General features: G+C 46.6%; 1 pseudogene; it reads right to left on the bottom strand.

Annotated features, from left to right (window-relative positions):
* The window catches only part of LOC127213751 (EARP and GARP complex-interacting protein 1-like), a 99,495-nt pseudogene that overhangs the window by 69,368 nt on the left and 6,379 nt on the right, over positions 1 to 23,748 (bottom strand).

The following is a 23,748-nucleotide window of genomic DNA, read 5'->3' on the forward strand; positions in this document are numbered from 1 at the left end:
CAGACACAGCCATGTGCCTTCCAGCAACACCACAGGCAGAAGTGCCACGGTGCTTTCCTGCTGACCCAGAACTGGTTATGGGCTGTACTTGGGCACTGCAGCCCATGTCACTGCAGCCCATGACACTGCAGTCCCACTACTGGCCTGTAAAAGGAATCTCACGTCAAGATTTATCACTTCTGGCTGCATGCTAGCAACACTGGGAAAGCTTACTCTACCAACAGGTAGGTCCACCTGGGAAGTATTCTAATCAAAAAGTCACCACATAGGGTCCACAGGACCCCTGCGACTGAGACACTTCTGTTAAAGGTTCAGCATCTGTAACCTACGTGGTAGACATAAATATCTTCTGGATCTGGTTCTTCTACCCCAGTTCACATCCCTTTAATTCCTCTTCATATTGTATGTAATGAATGATTCTAGTCCTAGAGAGGCCCATGTTAGAGCTGTCACTCAAATCCAGGGGTGTCTAACACTTGTACTTTTTCTGATTCTTGCAGCCCTGTGATGAATTGGAAACAGACAGCCCAGAGCCCTCAGGCCCTCCACAACAGCACAAAGCAGCACAAAACAATGGCGATGTCATAACAGATCCAAGTACTCCTGAAAATCTAATGTTTAAGACAGAGAAGGGAATAATGGCTTGATCCAGAAAACAAAATTATTAGTTGGAATAAGATGAGCTGATTTTCCACATTAAATAAGACAAGCACCAAATGCCTAACTGAAGCACCGGCTTTCTGCCATAGTGCACACGACATCCCATTTCCCATGTGCCCTTCACGTCCTTTCATGCCATCATACAGCCACCTCTGAGGAATTGTCACACCTAAAACTGTGGAATGCTGACATGATTTGCCAAGGGTTGACCTCAATAACACTTTTGCATCACCACAGCCTCTCATACACTTCCTCCACACTTCCTGGGCCTAAGGGTGGTTGTTATGGGATGTGAAGATGCACTGCTATCATTGTATACTAAAAAGCTGAAAGTCCAATAGCCAGGCAGGAGGTAGAGGCGGGACTTCCATGCAGAGAGAGGAAACAGGAGATGAATTGAGGCATGTGAGATGCCACTGAGACTCAGGACAAGCTGGACACATAAAATGGGAGACAGGTAAAAGACATGTGGTAGAATGTAGATTTAAAAAAAAAAGGTTAATTTAGTTATAAGAGCTAGTGGGACAAGCATAAGCTAAAATCAAGCTTTCATAATTAATAATAAGTCTCTGTATCGTTATTGCTGGTGGTCCAAAGGAAAGCCCAATTACAGATGGTCCAGAAGGAAAGAGGTCAAGGAGCACTTGTCTAGAGCAAGGCTCTGTGTGGATTCAGGAAGTATGGTGAAGGGTAGCACCGAACGGGGATTACTGTAGAGAAAGGGCCCTATGTGAGTTAGAAATGCCCAGCTGACAGAGAGCCTTCCATCAGATACTAACACACACACACCACTTTCTAAATACCCTCTGGAAATCACACTGAATGGGCTCCAGTGATACCATCTAAATTCTTTCCTGCCACAGCCAATTTCCATGAAAAATTGAATGAAAGCTGCATTGAGAAGAGGCCATTTCCAGGGAAAAGGCTTGGGAGGCCAGGTCCACTGAGTCTGCCAGAGGTGCAGGCACACCCTTTGGAGCTAGAGACTCAATGTCAGTGAGGTGTGTCTATGACAACAGACATGCATCTCCTTCCCAGTCCTCCCCTCATTAACAAGCACGGAGCTTCATCCATGGGCAAGCCATGGGATCTGTGTGAATGACAGGGCTTCCCAAACCAGGCTGCTCAACTTGAGAACCTCCTCCTCCTCCTCCTATAGAGGACAGGCTAATCACCAAGTGGAAGGTGAGAGCTGGAAACTGACAAGGGACCAGGACTATGACCTAGCTAATAAACCAGAATTGTGTTAGTTAGAAACAAAACAACTTTCCAAAAACATGCCTGGTCTTGTAACACTAGTCTAACAGTTCAAAGTTCTTCCTTTCCATTCAGACTGACTAAATGTGAGCTCAGGTAACAAACTACGAAACACAGTATAGACACAGTCACAGTGCCAGGGGAGGGAATATAATACTGTATATCTTCTCATGTTTGACTCCACTGTTTATACTACCCTGGGCCTCAGCTGTGGCAGGTGCTTTATTAGCACACAAGGGATTAAGAACTAATGGGTCAAGAGGCCAGGAGGTGGGGCTGCACGCTAATTAGGACGTGACAGGACCACAGGAAGGCTTGGGGAGGGGAAGCTGCCAAATGCAGCGAGGCAGAATGCAGAAGACTTTTTAATGGGGCTCCTGAGCCTGCACACACTGCAGCCAAATCTCCAGAGTGTAATGAACTTGAGACAGTGCATACAGAATACTCCCACGGTGGCCTGAGGTTTCCAAGCCATTTGAAAGCCTCTCGGCACAGAGCAAGAGAAACAACTTATTGAACCCGTAGCTCTAGTGTGACAAGGGTGTCACTGGCAGTGCCTAGTGGAAAGATCACAGGCCCTGCTGACTTTTATGACAGTAGCAAAGCACACACAAGGCTACCCTAAAGCAAACGGAGAGTTGACTTTAAAAGCAAAAGGCAAAATATGAAACTGAGGTTTTGAGGCTTCCTGAGTTGTTTGTAGAATGTCTTCCAAGCCAGTCACAGGGTGGGGTGCATGTACTATGCAAGGCGACCTGCAGATGACACAGCTTCAAGCACTAAAAAAGGTGCCCACTGCTACTCCAAATTCAATATCAGCTTCATCACACCATTCACCTTCCTATGGGCACCAGCCTTCTCTTCACATCTCCACTCACCAGCTCCTGGAATTCAATCCCCCAGCGCAGTGACAATACACAGGAAGGTTGTGCTCATCATGAAGGCCACTAGGGGCACTTGCAGGCTTGGCATCAACCTTTGGCCTTCTCAGACTACCCATCCTGGCCAAACCTTCCCACCACCCTCCAGCACCACTGTGGGTCTGTGCCACAGTCACTCTGGTAGACAGCTGTCTTCCCCACACAAATTCAGGGGGAGGCTGGGGCTCCCCTGCCTGGCCTACTGATGTTCCAATGTGGCAGAACCCACAGCACAGTGAAAGGGAAGGGAGGTGAAAAGAAGTGGGAAGAGAGACTTGACAGCCAGGAGCAAGGTAGGAGGAGGAAGGCCCTGCGGAGCCACAGAAGGGACACAGGCCCTATGACCCAGCTCCTTCCTCTATGACATGCTATGAACATAGAGTGCTGCTGATAACCTCACCACCATTTTGTAGAAGGTCCTGGTTGGGATCTTACAAAGCTTAATGTTGAATGTATTTTTTTGTTTTCAGGTAAAATATGAGCCCAAGAACTGTGGAGCTCTATGGAGGGAGGTGATGGAGGGAAGGGGCTGGGGGCATGTTACAGAGGGAGGAATGATGTCTACCACAGAAGAATGAGGTTAAGGGCCTACACCTTGCCTGGTGTACAGAGACAGCCAACAGGCCTGAGTAAAACTCATATTTACCAGCCTCTTCTCATCAAACCCTGAGAGTCACTCAGGCTTGATCACAATGATCTACACTGAATCTTATTGTAGGGCTTGACTAGAAACTGTTCAGATGGATGCCTAAGGGATAAGCTGAGGCTCTGGAGGGAGATGGGAGAAAATGTGCTCCTGTCAGGGTAGGGAGATGAGGTAAGGGCAGGCCTGGCTAGTCTGCACAACCCTGGGGTCTCGATTACCAGGTACCACCACAAGGGCTAGAGTGGTCCCCATCTACAAGGGCATCTTGCCTATCCCTGGTGCACATGACCCACTTCCTGCCATCCCAGAAGGCCCCAGCAGGAGCACCAGACACAGTCAGTATTTCATGTGTGCTGTGCGCTGTCAGCTCTCACGCTTCCAGAGGATGTGGTGCTGAAATGATTGACGCTCTCCCTGACATTTCTTTCACCTTCCTCTGCTGAAAAATTCATGCTGGTGCTCATGAGGGATGCTCCTGCCCAAGCATAAGGCAGGAGATGGATGCTGGCAACATCTGTATCGGCTACTGTTTGCTGCCCTTCTGTGGCCATGGACAGAGCTCAGCAAGTCTTCATTTACAAAGCAAACTTACAAAGCTTCCAATTGGCCAACCTTCTGCCATGTTCTCCATAGGGAACGGCTGTTAATTTCAAGGACATATCCATCTCTTGGTCTTCCTCAAGTCCAGTGGTTGAGGTCCCCAGCTTCACAATATTGCCTATTCTATTTCTGCTGCTTTGTGTGCTGAGAAAAAGGTCCAGAGTAACAGACAGAAGGGCCTGAGGAGGAGAGCTGGTTTCAACTGGGGACTTGCCAGCCTTGGTTGTCTTGTGCCTTGGACTATTTCTCTTCTTGAACCTTCCCTATCCCTCACCAATTCCCTGGAAACACAGGCCTAATTCCAAGGCCCTGGATCTGGGTTCTGATGAGGTCACTGTGATGAGCTCCAACACCCATGCTGCCTATCCTGGATCACCTTATCATGCCTAGTCTCACACTCTGAAGGTCTCCAACCCTGCATTGCCTGCCCTAGCTCCCTTCACAAGATCCAGTCTTACAACACCCTAGATGTCCAGCCTGAGGTACTCACCGAACTCCCAGTCAACCTCCTTCTATCCACAGGACCAACAGCAAGGTCTGTCACTTACTTATTCATTTTTCTGGCAAGTTGCCCAGCCATGTCCAGATAGCACTACCAACTGTATGACACAGACCCACATCTACTGTCACCTCCCACCATCTTTACCACTATCCCTGCCATCACCACCTCTACTGTGAATAAAAATGGACCCCACAGGTTCATAGGGAGTGGCACTATTTGGAGGTGTGGTCTTATTGGAGTGGGTGTGACCTTGTTGGAGGAAGTGTGTGACTGGGGAAATCTTTGAGGTCTCAGAAGCTTAAGGCCTATGTATCACATCATAGTCACTTCCTGTTGCCTGAGGATCCAGCTGCAGAATTCTCAAGTGTCCCTCTAGCACCATGTCTGCCTACGCACTGCCATGCTCCCTACCATGATGATAATGGACCCAACCTCTGAACTGTAAGACAGCCCCAATGAAATGTTTTCCTTTATAAGAGCTGCCGTGGCCATGGTGTCTCTTCACAGCAATAGAACTCTAAGACACCTACCAACATCATCACTCCCATCATCTCTGGCGCCGACATCCCAACCACAACCTTTCTCATGTTATCCCCACCACCATCACCACTATGACTCCACCAGATCCTCAGCACCCAGCCCCCCCATTACCACCATTTGCACCATCATGACCATCACTCCTACCCACCCCCATCACCAATATCCACACCATCTCTCCTCTTCCACACCAGGGTGCACAGAGCAATTCACCACCACAGCGGAACACCCTCTTCACCTTCCCTTTACCACTTCCTCAGGGAGACCACAGGACACAGCTGATGCATGTAAGCCCACAGGTGTGAAAGTGGCCAGGGCCCTACCCCTGAGGACCTCCAACTGCCAGATTCCACCCCCAGACACTTTAATTGCCCAGCCCCCAACTTAAAGAGTACAAAGCCCAAGCTCAGGACTTGAAAACCCACCAATCCCCACCCTGGAAAGCTCCACCCCTAAGAAATGCTATATAAACATTGCCTTCTGCTCAGTTCTCTACTGTTTCTTGCCCAAACCGAGGCAGCCACCTCCTGGGTTCTTCCCTCCCAATAAATCTCTTGTGTGAGGTTTGCTGTGCGACTCTGACTCCTTGGCTCCTGACTACGAAGTTACCTTTCCCTTCAGAGCTGTAACACTTCCACTGGGGAAGCCTTTCCTCTTAGAGTATAACACAGCTTCCGTGCACCCTCACATTATACACTTCAAACTAAAATTACATTAGGCCATGCACACCGTGAACTCACAGATAACCATCATGCTTGATTTTGCAGATTCACAAATAAGCATGAGTCATGTGCATGATTCAGTCAATAATGTACTCTGTATGCAAAAGTGATCCCATAAGGTCATAATAGAACTGAAGAGGCCCTGCCACCTACTGACACTATTATCACCGAATTGTCACAACAAAATACATTCCACATTTGCAATAGTACTAGTGTGAATGAAGCCACTGAAATGCCGGTCTATAAAATTACAGCACATAAACTCGGCATAGTGTTCTACAAGCAACACTCACCCCCTTGGCATTATAGGGTCTCTCTCTCTGCATTCAGAATAATGACCCTCACCACCCAGGTCTGTGTGCATGAACCCTATCCTCTTCGTGCAGAAGAGCAGCCAAGCAATATGTTCCTCACAGTATTTCCCACTTACTTGCAATGTCTGATGTTCAGCATCAGATCCAACTTCTACTCACAGTTTACCTAGGCTCTAGTTCACAAGCAGAGGCCCCTTCCTCAAGCTAACTGCTCTTTAATTCCAACTTTCTCTGTCTTAATTGGAATTTACTTTTCAACAGGAAGCCTTTTAATTATTGTTTTCTCCCTCAAGAGTTATTACACAAATAACTTCAAACCAAAGACCACAGAGTAGGCTGCACAGCAGACATGGGCTGCTCAGCCAGGCTCCTTCACTCTGGAATTCACCTGACCGAGGCTCACAGAACACCAGAAATGTGTGAAGTGAGGACAGGCAAGCTGCCTCACAGCTGGTGTGAGAACCTAACGGTGACAGAAGGCCCTTCCCAAACCTCCCCATAAATAAACTAATAAAAAGGACATCATGGCTATTAAAGATGTGCATATGTTTAAGTCCCAAGTCCCAGGTGACCATGTATGCAGACAGGCTTCTAGGGAAGAATTAAGGTTAAATGAGGCCACAAGAATAGGGCTGTGACCTGGTATGACTGTGTCCTTACAGAAGACAGACAGAAGAGCACACAGAGGCAAGACCACTGAACAAGAGGTATCTGCAAACCACAGAGAGAGGCCTTGAGAGACACAAACAGCTAGGCCCTACTCTGGATTTCCAGCCTGCAGACTCAGAAGGGAGCACACCTCTGCTGTTTAAACCCCATCCATATAGGGTTGCTATATGGCAGAGTAGACCAGCACAGAGTCTTGCACCTTTACAGAAGGGTACACAATATTTGGGGCAAAGAACCACCTCAAGGCTGCCTTCCTAATGCAGAATCCTGGCCCCAAAAGCCAGGGTGACTGCATGCTTTTCTCTGCATCTCCAAAGCAGAACTGCAGAAGCTTTGGGAGGGGTGAGGGCCAAGGACGGAGAACAAGCACCAGGCTGTGGGCAAGCACAGCAAATGACCCATCTGGAGCTGAGGGAGGAGACTGGCATAGTGTTTTTTATGGTCTTACTGAAAAAATTAATTCAGATTGGGTTTCGTCAAAGCACCCCCATGGGCTGAGACCAGGAAGAAGGACTATAAACAAAGCACACTGATAAATGGCAGAACACCGAGCTTTGAGGAGCGTCCAGGGTGCACTGGGACCAGGCCTTATTTAACATCTTCATTAGTGATCTGGAAGGAGCAGTAAGCAGCACATTAATTACACATCCAGATGACTCTGAATTTGGAGGTGCTGCAGAAAGTCAATGAGGACAGAGAAATGGTACAACAGGACCCAAAGGCCTTTGTGAGGAGCACAGCAACTGTCCAGGGCTCGGCCTCACATAAGAGGCTGACGGGAACACTTCTGTGCCCTGAGTCAACATCCACTGCCCCAAGTCACAGGGGCTTGGCAGGGGCAGTCAACTTCCCCCCTCCCACTAACACACACACACACACACACACACACACACACACACACACACACACACACACACACGGCAATAAATGGTAGCACTCAAGACAATGCTGGCAGCCCAAAATTTCCCTGCCTGTTATTTGAAAGCTGGTAACTATGCACACAGAGTGTAAAACAGTCACCATGAAAGCCATAACAAACAGGCTCCATCCACAGAGGAGACAGGCCAATGTCATGCTCGTGTTCAGGGAGGACCTCTCTTCATGACATGACACACACAAGCACAGAGCACACAGAGCAACACTGCACAGTGTACCTTCTTGGGTCAGACTGCCAAAAAAGCATAAAGCAAGTGAGAACTGTCTTAAGGTCTTCATACCACCTGCACCCCCAACAGGGGCCTAGCATGTGAACTGGAGACACAATGCTGAGTGTTGCAGGGAGGGCAGTGGGCAGGGTGAGACCTAGCTGACCCACATGCACAGTAGCTGTAATCCGAGTCTCACAGTATGGGAAGTATGCTCTCCTTCAGGGCCTGGCCCTCTTCAAAGCACACACTCTCACACATTTTTCTACCAGGAGATTAGATACTAATACCCTTTTCATCTGCACAGGAACTTCTGGGGACAAGCTCAGAGACAAGCCCAGGTCTCCAGATGCCTGTTTTGTCTAATATGATACAACACACATCCCCTTCCTCAGAAGAGGCATTTTACTCCTGCCACTTAGCCTTTTCCAGTGGGAACTGAGACCGGGTAGCATTCAGCGTTTCTGTACTCAAGACTTCAGCACATACAACAACAGTCAGCACTGGCCTTCTGGCGGCAGATGCATGCTCTAGAGTCAAGCTGCACACCACTGCCTTGTGCTGCTGGCCTGCAAAGTCACTAGTGATTCTTCAGTGAGAAAATGGAAATGAAAACACAGGAGTAGGCAGGCTAGACACACATATGTAATCCCAGCACTCAGGAGGCAGAGGCAGGCCCATTTGAGGCTAGCCTAGTCTACAAATCAAAACTCTGCTCCAAAAAGAAAACAATCATTGTAGCTCAGTGGAAGAGTGGTCACCTAGCACACAGAGGGCCCTGGGTTCTAATCCATAGCACCATCAAAAAAACAAAAACAAAAACAAAAACAGGGACAACAAGATGTCTCGTTAAGGTACTTGCCACCAAGCCTGACGACCTGCTTTGAATCCCAGAGACCTACACGGTGAAGGTGAGACCCAACTCTCCTAGGTTGCCCCGATTTCCATGTATGTGAGCATGGCACTCGCACATACTCACATGTACACACACACACACACAACAAATAAAATTTTTAAAAGGCATGAACTAGGTAATGAACAGTTGGTGTTCAGATAAAGCATTTGTCTTCGGCACTGAAAAGCATCACTGTGTTCTTTGCTGCCATGGCCATTTTCATTGTCATTGTGAGTCTTCCTTGTGTATAAAATGTGGATGATAGAAACAATGCAAGCCAAAAATATTAAGTGACTTGTCCGCGGAGCAATGAGCTGAATGAACCCCAAGTATCCTCGTACCCCTGCTCACTCTCTAAGACTCTCAAAGCAGCTTCAGTCAGGCCACTGTGTGTTCTTCCTCCCCCTCACCAGAGAATGCTGTCCACTCTGGGTGGGGCCACAGAGCCCTTTAGACAGGTCGACCACACCCCTACTTCCTGTCCACATACACCAAGAGTCTTGGAAATGGGAAGAGTTTATGTCTTTACAAGACTAAGACTATGCTATGTTTATCACTGCTGTTTAGAACTGATAACATTAAAATTTTGAGGAGAATAAAATTTAGTATATCTATACCCAAGTTAACATAATAACTATTTCCCAAAATCACAACCACTGGAACCTGGGTGGGTGTGGACTTCCCATCTCTCCCCCACTACATAGTGACCTCAATGAGTCATTTCTACACAAACTCCAAACCAAAAGAGAACCAAGAACAGAACCTTCCAATCAATATTCACAAAATGAACACATTTAACTCTCCACCCATCTAGGCTTTTGCCTCCCCAGCAGTCATCTTCATCACATAGCTCAACCAATCTGACATTTGCTTATCACAGAAAAACTAAAAGCTGCAAGATGAGGTAATGCAGTTGGTGATAAATATTCAGTCAGTAGCAAGCTGTACATCAAGAGAGTGGTTCACAGTCTCTATCACCTAACTATGTCTCAGCACACATGTGAGCGCCGATGCTGGTCTGTGTGGGCATGCTACGCACACCTACATAATACTGTGATAGTGAACTATTACTGGGTTATGGATTTATCACACTAGACTTTGATCAACTTTACAGAAGAAAAAGTGTGAAACCACCTTTCATGTCAGTGGGCAGGTACGCTGCCTGCCTCATGTGCACCAGGCCTCTTGGTTACATCACTTTCTCTTGGGCTAGATTCGGCCACATGTTGCTGTGTATTTGGTCCTAACAGGTGTGTAAGCACTCTCTATGATGCCATGACAGAATCACTTAACCACACAATTCTCAGAATGTGCCCACGTCATTAAGTAACATGCTGCATTTAAGTTTAAACTTAAGTAAAAAATGTTTCACTTCAAAACATATTCTCGTGTGAAAATTAGTATGAAATTGCATATAAGGTCTGGCTCACATTCAACATCTGAGCAAGGCAGAGGTTCTGAAAAATCTGTCACCAACGGACTCCTATGAAGGTTGCCTGGGAGTCCTGACCTGTGGAGAGCCCCCAGGGGTCTCCAATGTGACAGATCCTCAGCAGTGAGCCCTTGATTCCTCTTTCTTTTTCAAAGAGTTTTCTTGGCCCAAAATGATGAGAAAAGCTAGCCCTGGCTTCTCTAAGTATGCATTACCTTAAAACAAAGTTGGTACAGGGTTAGTATCTACTCAGCAAGCACGAAGGGGAGTAAGCAAAAATGGAAGCCAGCAAGCTTCAGAGACATGCAGCATGGCCCTGCGTGCAGCCTGGCATCCTCTGGTCCCACATTTAATTAGCATCCCCTCGACAGTGATCCTCATGGACTCTAATTGTTCTCTCTGTCTCTCCCGGGCACCATTCTCAAAGGACTCTTGATCATTTCATCTCAGAATTCTGGTTTTATAAAGAGAAGCCTTAAGATACTCTCTTCCCAGGAAACCCTTCTTCTCTTCCCTCATTTTCACCACGCAATCATTTAAATTGAAAAATGTAATTATTTCCTAATATGGCACAGAGATAAAGGGGAAATGGTAGCTTCTCATAGAGAGTTGTTCCCTGACCTGTGGATGCAGCCATTACTATAATCAGAGAGCTTAGGGTACCGGGACCGCGGAGCGTCATGGACCACCTTGCCTCAGCACCTCCACACTACAGGGGGAAAAAAAACAAGCCAGGGATACTCGAGGAGAGCCCCTGGGATGTCCCTCCATGCTCCTCTGAAGATGCTGCAAGCTCAACAACAGAAGGCATACATGTAACTTCCCTTCCCAGCACTGTCGGGGCCCATGTTTCATGGAAGGATAGCAGTTGCTCTGAAAAATCGTTTCACAACCTCCAACTCAGAGTGGGCTGTGCCCCTCACCTCATGAGAAGATCCAGCATTCAAACCACAGCAACCTGTATTGGTGCCAGCCACATCTGTCTACCCTATGGACCACATGCTATGGAGCCCTGTACTGGGACTGTGTATCCTTCTCTCTGTCCTGGATACTTCAGCTACACCTGCCTCACAGACCCGTCACAAGGCTCACATCCAGGAAAATACATAAGCAACTCCTTTACCTTTGCTAACTGTATGGACAGCAGTGTGGTGTTCCACATGACAATCTCCACTCCCATCCTCACATGTTCCCACACCCACGATGCAGACTCAGCTCACCATCTCCTCCACAATTATGTTCTCTTTATCCTAACAAAGCATGGGTGCCAGGGATGTGAGCTGTGAACTGAAGATGCAGGCTGTCACCCCTGCTGGGGATATGGCTGCCCCAACGTGACAAGCAAGGCAGCATGTACAGTGCTACCCGGAGTGCCTAGTGCTGGGTGGGACACAGGTGCTCCTCTCCTGGTGCTGGTTTGTGCACCGTGCTCAGCAAGGACTTCCTTAAGCTCTCACTAGATTTGGAAAGCAGGCATAAATACAAAAACTGAGTTGACAGCACCAATGTTAAAATAACTCCAGGACTGAGCAAGAACCGCCTAACACAACAGACTGCTCACTCACCACAAGGGTTCTCAAAATACCTCATGCAGACAGCTCCTGTGACCTCAACAGCTACAACAGTCAAGACACTCCTTCCCACCTTACAGGTGAGGAACTGGGGCTCAAAGGCAGTAAGGACCCATCCCAGAGCTGTGCTAATACGTACAATGGTGTGGCTGTCTGGCCCTTATGGCCTGGACCCCTCTTACAACTGGTTTCTGCCTTTGAGAAATGGTCGCTACCAGCTGAGAATGAGACAGAGCACGTGCCTCAGACCAACTCAGGAATCATCACAGCAGTTCTTGGGACCAACTCCAGTGTCATCTTCTCTGTGCGGGACAGTAACACAATGAGACATCATTTCAGGAACATTCTACAGACTGTGCATGTTTAAAGGGTTAACAGTGAACTCAGGTAGGTCCAATATCACAGCTGCCCCCCTGGGGTTTCATCCCCGAGCAGGTGGAACCTCATGGACCCTCCTGCTACATGCACCAGATCCAATCGCCCACAATGCACCAGTCTACTCACTACTGGTTGATTCACACACCACACCACACCATATCATACCACACCAAACGCAGGCATCATGTGTGGTACACTCCAGGATGGCTTGTTATACTTTGAGTATGAAATGTCTCCTGGAGGAGCATGTGTCTGACCAGTTAACCTCTAGTTGGTAGCTGTTTGGGGAGGCTGTGGCATCTGCTGGCTGTGAGCCCCTAGCTGGCGCACATGGGGTCATGGGGCAGGTTTGGGGAGCTACAGTGAGGCTCCGCTTCTGGCACAGGGCCCACTTCTAGCCCAAGCTCACCCCTTCCTGGTGTATCACAATGTGAGCCAGTGCCCAGGTCCTCCTGCCGCCATACCTTCTGTTCCACGATGGACCAAGCCCTCTCATACCATAAATCAAAATAAATCCTACCTCCTTTAAATTTCTTTTAGGCATCTGATCACGATGTCAAGAAAGGTAATTATTTAACACACTGTTCCTGGCAACAAAAGCTTGTGACTCCACAGATGAGAATGACATCCATTGGAAAACCCCATCTCTGGAGAATGAGTCTGCTCCACCAGGAGATCGTGTGGGTTAGAAGCCCTGGATACCTGATCATATGCAGTCCTCAGAATACCCAGAGAGCAGAGCAGACTTCTGCCAGCCACCTGTTACTATGCCTGCTCCAGGAGGCCAAATGGGGGATCATCCCACCAGCAAGGCTCACACAAAGAGGCAGGCCCTGAAGGAGGAGCACCTAGATGATGACTCTGGCACCTTGACATGCAGGGGAACTGGGACTCCCAGATCTGGAGTGGTCCCGGGGAGTATAGTCTCATAGCAAATCTTCCTGCTCACACTTGAAAGTTCCTGTGTGACCCTGTCTGCCCCTATCCAGAGCATCCTATCCAGAGCAGCTGTCCCTGTTCTCCAGAGCTCACCCACAGAAAGGAAGAACATGCGTCCCGACAGGGCTATGTCCTTTACAAACTGGTAAGTGTTTGCAAAGCAGATCTGAGGGGTCCTCAGTAGTCTCATGTTTTATTCATGAGATTCCTGTGAATTTCTCACTCTGCTTGCTAACATATCTAAATTCATTTTACACTATAAATAATCCTTTCATTGCTTAAAATCAATACAGTTGACACTAGAGAATGACATACCACATCTACCCTGTGGATCTGGTCCCCACTCTGCAGCTGTACCAAGAGTTCTGTGCCTGTGTTTTAGAAGAAGCTCCTGATGTCATCACAGAAAGGCTACTTGAATAAAGTGTGCACATGGGGACCTAGATGGCAGGGACAGACCACACTCCAGGAGCTGGCCAGTCTACCCACCATGATCTACCATATTACTGGCTCCCTAGCCCTGGGGACCCATCCATGAATTCCTGCGGTTTAGGAGTCAGGAACTAAATTCTCTGTAGACCCTGTGCCCACCCCACAATGCACACTAGCCACTAGAGCACAGGTGCCAGGAGTCAACCCAAGTCTGAGACAAGTCTTCCAGGTAAGGCCTGCAAGTCAGAGTCTGCTGTGGGATAGGTCAGAAGAAAAGGTTTCAGGAATGACATGTGGCCATTCAGAGCAACAGTAAAGACAGGTTCACCAGAACACATGATGGGGGGAGGTGGTGGTGGGGAGACACTGATGGGTCACAGGCAAGGTCACACAGCCAGGTCAATGGTGCCCCCTACTGACTGTAAGGTCACTGCTACATGAATAACAGCAAGGATAGTGTCAACAGAGACAGAACACACCACACACACACACACACACACACACACACACACACTCACACACATGGTATGGGTATACATGTGTCAAAGAACAGCATAAACACAAATACTATACACAGCACACACAGGGACAGTATGAACACAAAATACACTCTAATTCAGAGAAATAAAAGTGCTGTTAAAACAGGATAGTTGGGGCTGGAGAGATGGCTCAGCAGTTAAAAACATGTGCTACTTTTTCAGAAGACTGGAATTCGATTTCCAGCACCCACCTTGGTACTTCATAACTGCATGTAACTTCAGCTCCAGAGGATCCAATGTCCTCGTGTAATCTCTTGAGGACACCCACATATGTGTGGCAGATATTCACAAACACACACATGTACACATAAAGATAAATTAAATCTTGAATAAATCCAACAGGGTTCCACCATTCTCAGTCTTCCGATAACTGTACGGAGTCTGCGTGTCCCAATTAAGATACAACCTGAGCACGGCTGTTTACTGTTATGTCCACACCAAGATTCCTACAGAAGAGCACACCCATTCTATGAGAGAGTGCCCAGCCCTGACAATGCCTGGAGAGCTGAGAACTGAGAGCTGAGACCCAGGGGTTGGACAGAGACCTAGTATAGAACCAAACATGACTGCAAAAACAAGAAAAAAGAAAAAGAAAATGAAATGATTCCTAATGATATTCTGATATACTCATAGATCATTACCTAGCCCAAGTGTCATCAGAGAGGCTTCGCCCAGCAACTAATGGAAACAGATGCAGAGACCCACAGCTAGACATTAAGGGGACATCAAGGAATCCTGTAGAAGAGGGAAAGGAAGGATTATGGGAGCCAAAGGGGTCAATGACACCACAAGAAAACACACAGAAGCAACTGACATGTGCTCACAAGGGCTCCCAGAGCCTGAACTGAACATATAGCTGGCCAGAGAATTTGCATGGGGATGACCTAGGCTCTCTGCACATGTGTTACACTGTTTACTATTCTTGTGGGACTCCTAACAGAGAGCACAGGGGCTGTCTTTGACAGCTTTTACATTTTCGGGGGACCCTTTCTTCCCACTGGGTTGTCTCATCCGGCCTTAATAGGAGAGGGGGTACCTAGTCTTACTGCAATTTAATATGCCATGGCTGGCTGATATACATAGAAGGCCTGCACTTTTCTACAGAGAAAGGGGAAGAAGTGGATGAGGGAAGAGGGAAGGGTGGGGGAAGAGACTGGGAGGAGGGGAGGGAGGGGGAACTGTGACCTGGCTGGGGGAAAATAATTAATTAATTAAAAATGGTCTAGATTCAACAGGCCATTAGAAAGCCCACCGCAGGCAGCAAGGCCAGCAGGAAGTGTGAAGTGCTCACATGCTGGCAGAAGACACAGCAAGGCTGGCTCAGCCTTGGCCTGAAGTGTGAAGCTGGCCCCTCCAGAGGGGTCACCAACAGATGGAATACAGTGGAAGTGTGAGAGAGAGACAAATTGAGGAAAGAGCCATTTAGAAAGTGAACGATGATGACTGGAAAGCTCAGCTCTGCACACCAAAATCTAAAGAGGCTGACCTCAGGACACCATGCCCCAGAGGGAGGATTAGGGAGAATGACAGTGAGCTCAAGGAGGACAGAGAATCTATGGAAGACTGAGAGTCTATGAGGACAGAGAATCTATGGAGGACAGAAAGTCTATGCGGACAGAGTCTATGAGGACAGTCTATGGAAGAGGGAGAGTCTGTGGAGGACAGAGAGTCTATAGAGGAGAGTAGGATGAGTGTGGCAGCCATGGAACAAAAGCAACAATCAGAATGAGATGACTACAAACAGGTCACCTTCAGAGGTAAGTAAAGTCTGCTCAAGTGATGTGGGGCAGCATTTGCACCACTGTTCAATACAGCAGCTAGGTAGGAGTATAACAAATTCGCCATCTCAGACATACCAGTGTGAAGACATGGGAAAGCCGTGTCATCAAAGGCAGAGCAACAGACAAACTAACACCACCTAGAGCAGCTCAGTGATGAAAGGGAGAGCCTAGGGTGTGGCAGCTTGAAATAAAATGACCCCATAGGCTCATACATATGAATGCTTGTCCACAGTTGGTGGAACTGTTTTGGAAAGGGTTAGGAGGTGTGGCCTTCTTTGAGAATGTGTGTCACTGGAAGTGGACTTTGAAGTTTTAAAAGCCCACACCAATCCCAGTTAGCTCTCCCTCTCTGCCTCATGGTACTTATCTCAACAGATACAGACATACTCTCAGCCACTGCTCCCATGCCATACCTGCCTGACTACCACCATACTCACCCTCTGAAACTGCAAGCATGCTCCCAATGAAATGCTGCATTTTTTTTATAAGTTGCTTTGGTCATGGTGTTTCTTCACAGCAACAGAACAGTAACTAAGACAGGTAATTCATTGTGAATATCTTCTCAACAAATGGAGTAGCACCATGTAAAAAGTTAAAAGTTAGAAATGAAGGAAAAGGCATGGTGGAGAGCACTAAGGGCGTCTGCACACACTCTGTAGCCCAAGCACATGGAAGTTTGAAGCAGGAAGGTTAAGAATTCAAGACCAACTCAAGCTATAGGAAGTACATATCAAAAAGAAAGGAAGGAAAGGTAGGGAAAGAAGGCAGGGAAGGAGGAAGGGAGGGAAGAAAGAAAGAAGGAAGGAAAGGAGGGAGGGAGGAAGGAAGGAAAGAAAGTTTCAATGGATTATGGAAGGAAAAGATCTTTCAGCAAACATTTTTGTTTTTGTTTTTGCCCTGAATAAGTCTATATATTTAAAATAAAGACAGGATGGCCTAAAGTTATAACAGAAATAAGTGAAGAGGGAGCAGACTATGGAGGCAGAGTCTAGTCAGAAGGTTCTAGAAGAAAGCTTCCTGGTAGACACCCAACAGAAAGTGATGCGTGCCATGACATGAGATGAGTGTTTTCCCAAAAACCAGCATCAGGAAAGTCATCACAAAGACAGAGCAAACAGAACTGAGGGAGAAATGAGGTTGGTTCACTGTCTCTGTCTGACACAAATGCTGAAGGTCCCAGAGACTGGAGCACTAGTCTGGCAAGTAGAGGCCTGCCAGGCACATGGAAACACAACCAGCATGTGCACGAACACACTGCAGTTGTCAGAGAGGGCTAGATGGAAGCTCAGGACACCCAATGTCCCCAACATCAGGCAGTGGGAAGGAGGCAAGTCGATGCCATGGTTGGCGTTGTGTGTCTCACACAGAGCAGAGTCCCCCTTTCAGGACCCTCAAGAACCTCAAACATTCACTCCCAGTGTCACAGTGTATAAGGTCAGCACCTACATGAAAGATCACAACTTCTAAATTGCCCACAGAAACCATTGTCAATACAAAAATCACTCTCACGTGGTGACACCTCCAGCTCACACAAACACAGACACACAGACACACAGACAGACAGACAGACAGACACACACACACACACACACACACACACACACACATGGAGGAAGGGAGGGAGGGAGAGAGGGAGGGAGGGAGGGAGAGAGAGAGAGAGAGAGAGAGTAATAATCATGGCACTTACTTTTGTTGTAGCAGGTGGCCAGCACGCCTTTATCTGCTGGGCTGGCACTAATGTGCCAGATCTCACCCGCTTGATGGAGGAGGACATTTTTATTTATAATGTTATTTTCATCATCAAAATCTATGATGTGGATCTACAAATGCAAGAAAAGGACAGTCAGTATCTCAAATGCTTTCCTTGAAGCTTAAAAAGTACTGTGATTATAGAGAAGAACATGCAAACTTAGTGATGGCTGCACCTTTGAAGAGTGCATGCCCCTACAGTTTGAAGAGTACAAAGCCCCTTCCCAAAGGCAGAGTGGCAAGTCCCCACGGAGGACTTCCACAATGCCATGCTAAATAATGCTGCCAGCCAGTCTTCTCTTGTCTAAAACCCCAAGGCTAAACCTCTGCTCTCAAGAGGTTCAGGATGAGGGCATGCTAGTATCCCCTCTCAGACCTGCTCTGTGGTGGCATGGAGAACAGGAATTGGAAAGGGACTGCTCTCCAGTGAGGTCCAGAGTGACTGTGGGGGCTGCCGCCCAGTGAGACATGAAAATAACTGTGGTGTCAAGTGCCCCGTGGAAACCAGGTGAACTATTCCTGGTCCCTCCATGACACAAGATCAACTCAAGGCAGCAGTGGTTGAGGTAGGATGGAACTGTACTTTAGTACATTTTTTTTGTTTCTTTTTAAAAATGAGGCCAACATATCAGCACCCATGGTTGTATACTATTAATTATGACACTGTTAAATTTATGTCTCTGAGTGAGGTTAGCTACACCATCTCCATGCTTTCCTGAAAAAAAAAATTAGAGGAAACGTAATGATTTTCACACGCAAACTCTGATTAGTACCCAAGCCAGTAGAAAACACTTATTTTTGAAAATGTACATATACTTTTTAAAAAAATGCACATATCTGCAAATATTTCTTCCAAGAAAGCTCCCCATTGGCACTCATTACTGTAATGAAGGAGTCAAAGCCACCTTGATACCCAGGATGAGTCCGGATGCCTGCCAGTACTTGGCTGTGGTAGAACCCCATGAAGCTATTTAGTACCTGGTAGACTATTTAGCCATGTGGGAAGATGTTCATATATAAACTTAAGAAGCTAGGAACATAAAAAGAACTATACAAATATGACACACATATTTATCTAAAAATCTCACATGTCCCCAACTGAGAAGAAATTAAAAGAGTTGCTCTAAGGTGGGAGCCAGTGTTTGCCTTTGGCTCTCTGCTTATATTTTTAATGGTTTTTCTGATATGTGTGTGACTATCAAAACAAACATCTAATACTAAAGTGTTTACAACAATAGCTAACAGCATATTTATGTGGTATGGCTTCAGGAGGCCTCTTGCTTATCCACCATTCTTTCCCCCCACCCCCAAAGTGTTTCATGAAGAAATGACCCCGACCTCTTCAAGAGCCACCCTGCACTCCTCAGTGTGGAATCCAATGGCAGCAGTGGCCTGAGATGGTCGGTGCTGGCCACTTGCAATGCTGAGCAGGCCAGTTAGTACAAACAAACCCAGCAACACAGGTATAGTCCCTTTCCTGTAGGAGACATTAGGAGTGTCCATGAGTTTCTCCCTGCCTTTGAGTTCAGTTCAGAAGCAGATGAGACAAACCTAAGGTAGCAGAGACCTTAGTGGTAGGGCTGCTAAGGGATGGGGACACTGGACAAAGCAACAAATCAAAAGTGGGTGGCACCTTTGAACCCAGCCACTGAAGGAGACTCAGGTGTATCTCTGTGAATTCAAGGCCAGCCTGGTCTACAGAGTGAGTTCCAGGACAGCCAAGGCTACACAGAGAAATCCTTTCTCAGAGGCGAAAAAAAGTGGTAGCATGTGTGACTCTCCCACATCAATGCACACAAAATAAAAAAATGCAATAAAAAATATTTGCAACCATAAATGGTGTCACATGCCTTTAATCCCCAGCACTTGGGAGGTAGGGGCAGGTGGGTCTCTGTAGGTTCAAAGCCAGCTGGTCTACATAGCAAGTTCTAGGCCAGTCAGGACTATATGGTGATATCCTGTCCCAAAAAATCAAGTCAAAAGCAGGGTCCCATAAGATGGCACATGAAGTAAAGGCACTAGCCACTACACCTGATGACCTGAATTTGAACCCTGGAGCCTAGATGGGGAAAGGAAAGATTCAACTCCTGGGAGTTATCATCTTACTTCCCACACACAGTAAGTAACAGCAGAGCTGGGAAGGTGGCTTGGTGAGGGAAGTGCTAGCCAGACAAGCATGAAGTCTTTAGTTCAATTCCCATGAACCCACGTAAAAAAAAAAAAAACAGGTGTGACTGTAGGTACCTGCAGACCCGACCCAGTGGGGTGGGAGGCAGGAACCCCCAGATCACAGCTGGCCTATGGGGGAGTGGGTTAAGTACAGTAAGGAGATTCTGTCCCAGAAGTAAGGGTGATTAAAAGGATACCCAACACCCACCGCTGCCCTCCACAGGTACACATGGGTATATGCACCCCCACCCACCAAAAGTTATCTAGGTTCCAGTGGTGCCCTGGGGGGGATCCTCACACACTGACTGCTGCCTTTCCCAATTCTCCACAGAACTGCTCCAGCTAGATAATCTGTCCCTTCCAGTCACTCACTAACTTTCCTTGACTAAAGGCCCATGACTACACCCAGCTCTCAACTCACAGCTCAGTGACAATGACAGACAGCCCTCCTGCACTAAAGCTGGACAGTGCAGTCATTTTCATGGGTCACATCTCATTAATTTTCTGCAATCCCAATTAATATTGGCAACACTGAAAACACTACAGTCTGTGTCCGTCTATCACCTGAGGCACCTAGGTTCCAGCCTGAATTCCACCACTTCCTGGCTGTGTGACTTCAAGTGAGTCACTAAGCCCTTCTGGGCCCTTACTTCAACATTTGTAAATTTACAGAATTGGATTTCTAGATCCATTTAACTAAGGCCAATATCCAGCCCTCCACTGTGAATGTGAAGAAGAAATGGCAACATTATTAAATATGTCACACTTTCCCCAAAGCTTATTAGGCCAATGGTGTGACTCCCTACATATATTAATATCCTTAAGTCTTCCACCCAAGGACAAGAACCCCAAGGAAGCTTGGCAGCACAGAGAACCCAAAATAACCTGAGTCCTGGGAACCCCTAGGCCTGTGACTGTGTCTTTCAAAGCAATGAATATGATGGATACTCTTTTGCACAATGAAGACACATCCATGAAGCCAAAGCTAGGGAGATGGCTGACCCAGCCAGGTTACTGGATGCCACCAACTGTCTCTTTATTATATCATTTAGATATAAGTCTAAAACTCAGAAACAGTCTAAGTGTGGAATTTTTTAACCTTTATTTTTATTTTATGTATATGGGTGTTTTGCCTCCATGTAAGTCAGCACACCACATGCACGCAGTGTCTGTGAAGGCCAGAAGAGGGCATTGGGTCCACTGAGACAGGAGTTACAGAGGGTTGTGAGCCCTCTTGTGGATGCTGGGAATCAAACCTAGGTTCCTATTGTAGAGCCATCTCTCCAATCCAAAGTACAGCATTTTAAAGAGGGGGCATAATTATGGGGGCATAATCAATACATCAGATGAGACTAGAGTTCTCAGACAGTGAAGAGCATGACTCACAGAGGCAGCACTTCAAGGGAAACATGGCAGGGGACTGGCTCTCTTGATCTCTGTCTCTCCTGATACTGGCTCACATGTCCAGCCTTCTCCAGGTACACAATCCCAGGAAGAATAGCCAGCAGCCAATCCTGGGGCTGCTCAAGGAGTTCTGATGAAACAGCCTGTTGAGAAATACTTGACCCAAACATAACTGTACATATCCTGGATGTAGACCCTCAAGCTCCACCACACCACAACTACCCACAAATAAGGGGTGTTGCACAATTGGAGGACAAGGTAACATGAGGTCTGTGGAAAGTTCTGGGGTATTGGCCTCAAGTCCCTCTAGCAGGCAAACTGGCTAGATCTCCCAGACATCCATACCTACAAGTTCATGGGATCCACTGTGGCAAAAATCACAGACCTGGAGCTACAGGCACAAGAGTCCCAGGTATTATCATTTCTTTAGAAGAAAAAGAATCTAATTTAATTGCCTAGAAATATAACAAATGCCAAACAAAATCTAGGACATCACAGAAATGTACTTTTTGTATTAGAAATAACCATGAGGACTGGACAGATAACTCAGCCATTAAGAGTGGGTACTGCCTCTGCAGAGGATTAGGGCACCTTTGGCCTTATAGACACATACCCACACACAGATACACACACAGATACACAATTAAAAAGTAAGATGTCTTACTCTGTTACTTACAGACACACACACATACATACATACACAGAGAGAGAGAGAAAGAGAATACAATTGAAAAAGATACCCAAAGTCAACCTCTAACCTCCACATACACATGCACTTATGCTACACACACAGAAACATGTACATAAACCATGCAACACATAAACATGCGCATACACCATGTACACACACACAAACATGTAAGAGAGATACTAAACAGAATGTTTAAATTAATTGTGCTTAATGATTATACAGTTGGATAACAGTTATGACTTGGAAATATGTACTTAAACCTAATAAAATTTTTGTTTGTATGGCATTAAATTTTTTAAAATATTGTTTGAAAAATCAAGAGCAAAATGGATATGAAACTAAGAATAAGCTTAATAATTAACATGTATACATTTGTCAAAAATAGTTACCTGATTATCATATTTAAGAGACTGTGTCCCAACCAAGAAGCGAATGGCATCTGTTTCTGCAGTTTGAGGTGTTAGAGCACGTGCCTAAGGAGGAAAGAAATGCATACACATTTATGAAGTTAGGCTTAATAGACACAGAAAAGTCGGCTCATCTCATCTGCTGTGATGAAGGATAAATCAGCAGTGTCTAGAGGCGACTGCACACTCCTAACACAATTGCACTTCAAATCTGTACGTGAAATAACTCTAAGTAGGCACTAATCTAAGCAATAAAGACACAAATTATTCACACAGCAATAGTTAAGTTGTGTAATAAAACCACTGTGTCAGCAATAAATAGATTGGTTCAACAAATTACCCTTCATCAAAACAACACAACAGAAATGGCTTCCAGCGATGCAATGCAGGTAGCTGAAGCCAACTTCCCTGCAGAGAACTAGAAAGGCTACACAAAACACAGTCTGCCTCAAGGCCCTAGTCTGTGAAGAGGCCCTGGATCAGGTTTCATTGCCCCTGCAGAGGAAAGCTGTGACGAGGTAGGAGGCTTAGAGTGCAAACCTGCACAGGGCAGGATCCTCCACAAAGAAGCTGGCACAGCTCTCACCACAGAGGAATTCAGTAATGGGGAGCAGAACTGAAGCTGTGCATGATCTTAACCCTTGACCCGACAGAAAAGGACTGAGCAGACCTCTGCACCAAGGCTGGGAGAAAGCTTCCATAAGGGAACATCCAAAGTGATCATGCAGAAACTGAGTCATTGTACAGTAAGGCAAAAAAAAAAAAAAAAAAAAAAAAAAAAAAAAAAACACATGGGAAAGAACAGGAAGTGCAAATGCCCATTCACTAGGAAACAGGCCCTAACATTCTAAAATGTGTGTACCAGAAACAGTGGCACTTTGCCATTTGTCACAGACATCTGCCATTTGAGAAACCTGAGCTGGATAGCCCTTCAGAGCTTAAGCCAACAGCTGCAGGTCATCCCCAGAGAGCAGAATGGGCTTGGGCAAAATGCCTTTGTAGATGAAGCCACCTCCAGGTACAGGATCCAACCAAGCTGCCAGCCTTCCTGAAGATGAAGTCTAGGAAACTGAGGACAGCATAAACTGTAGTAACTACAATCAGAGCATTCAGTGATAGAAGGAAAAATGAAGAATTCCATGCTCAGATAAAAAAAAAGATTATCCAAGTCTGACTGGCGCTTCAAGCTTGTGAACTAGTCAGATCTTCTAGTCCAGTCATTACCAGGACCCAGGCCAGGGCCCATTAAGTTACACTTTACTTCCTGTTGCAAGCACAATGGCCCAGTGGAAATGTCTACATCCCGATTCCTAGATCTGTCACTGTGTTCACACACATAGACAAGAGACTGTGCAGCTCCCACAAAGTCAAGCACTGGAGAAGGGGAGA

Source organism: Phodopus roborovskii, unplaced genomic scaffold, assembly GCF_943737965.1.
Source record: "Phodopus roborovskii unplaced genomic scaffold, PHOROB, whole genome shotgun sequence".
Classification (NCBI taxonomy): Eukaryota; Metazoa; Chordata; class Mammalia; order Rodentia; family Cricetidae; genus Phodopus; species Phodopus roborovskii.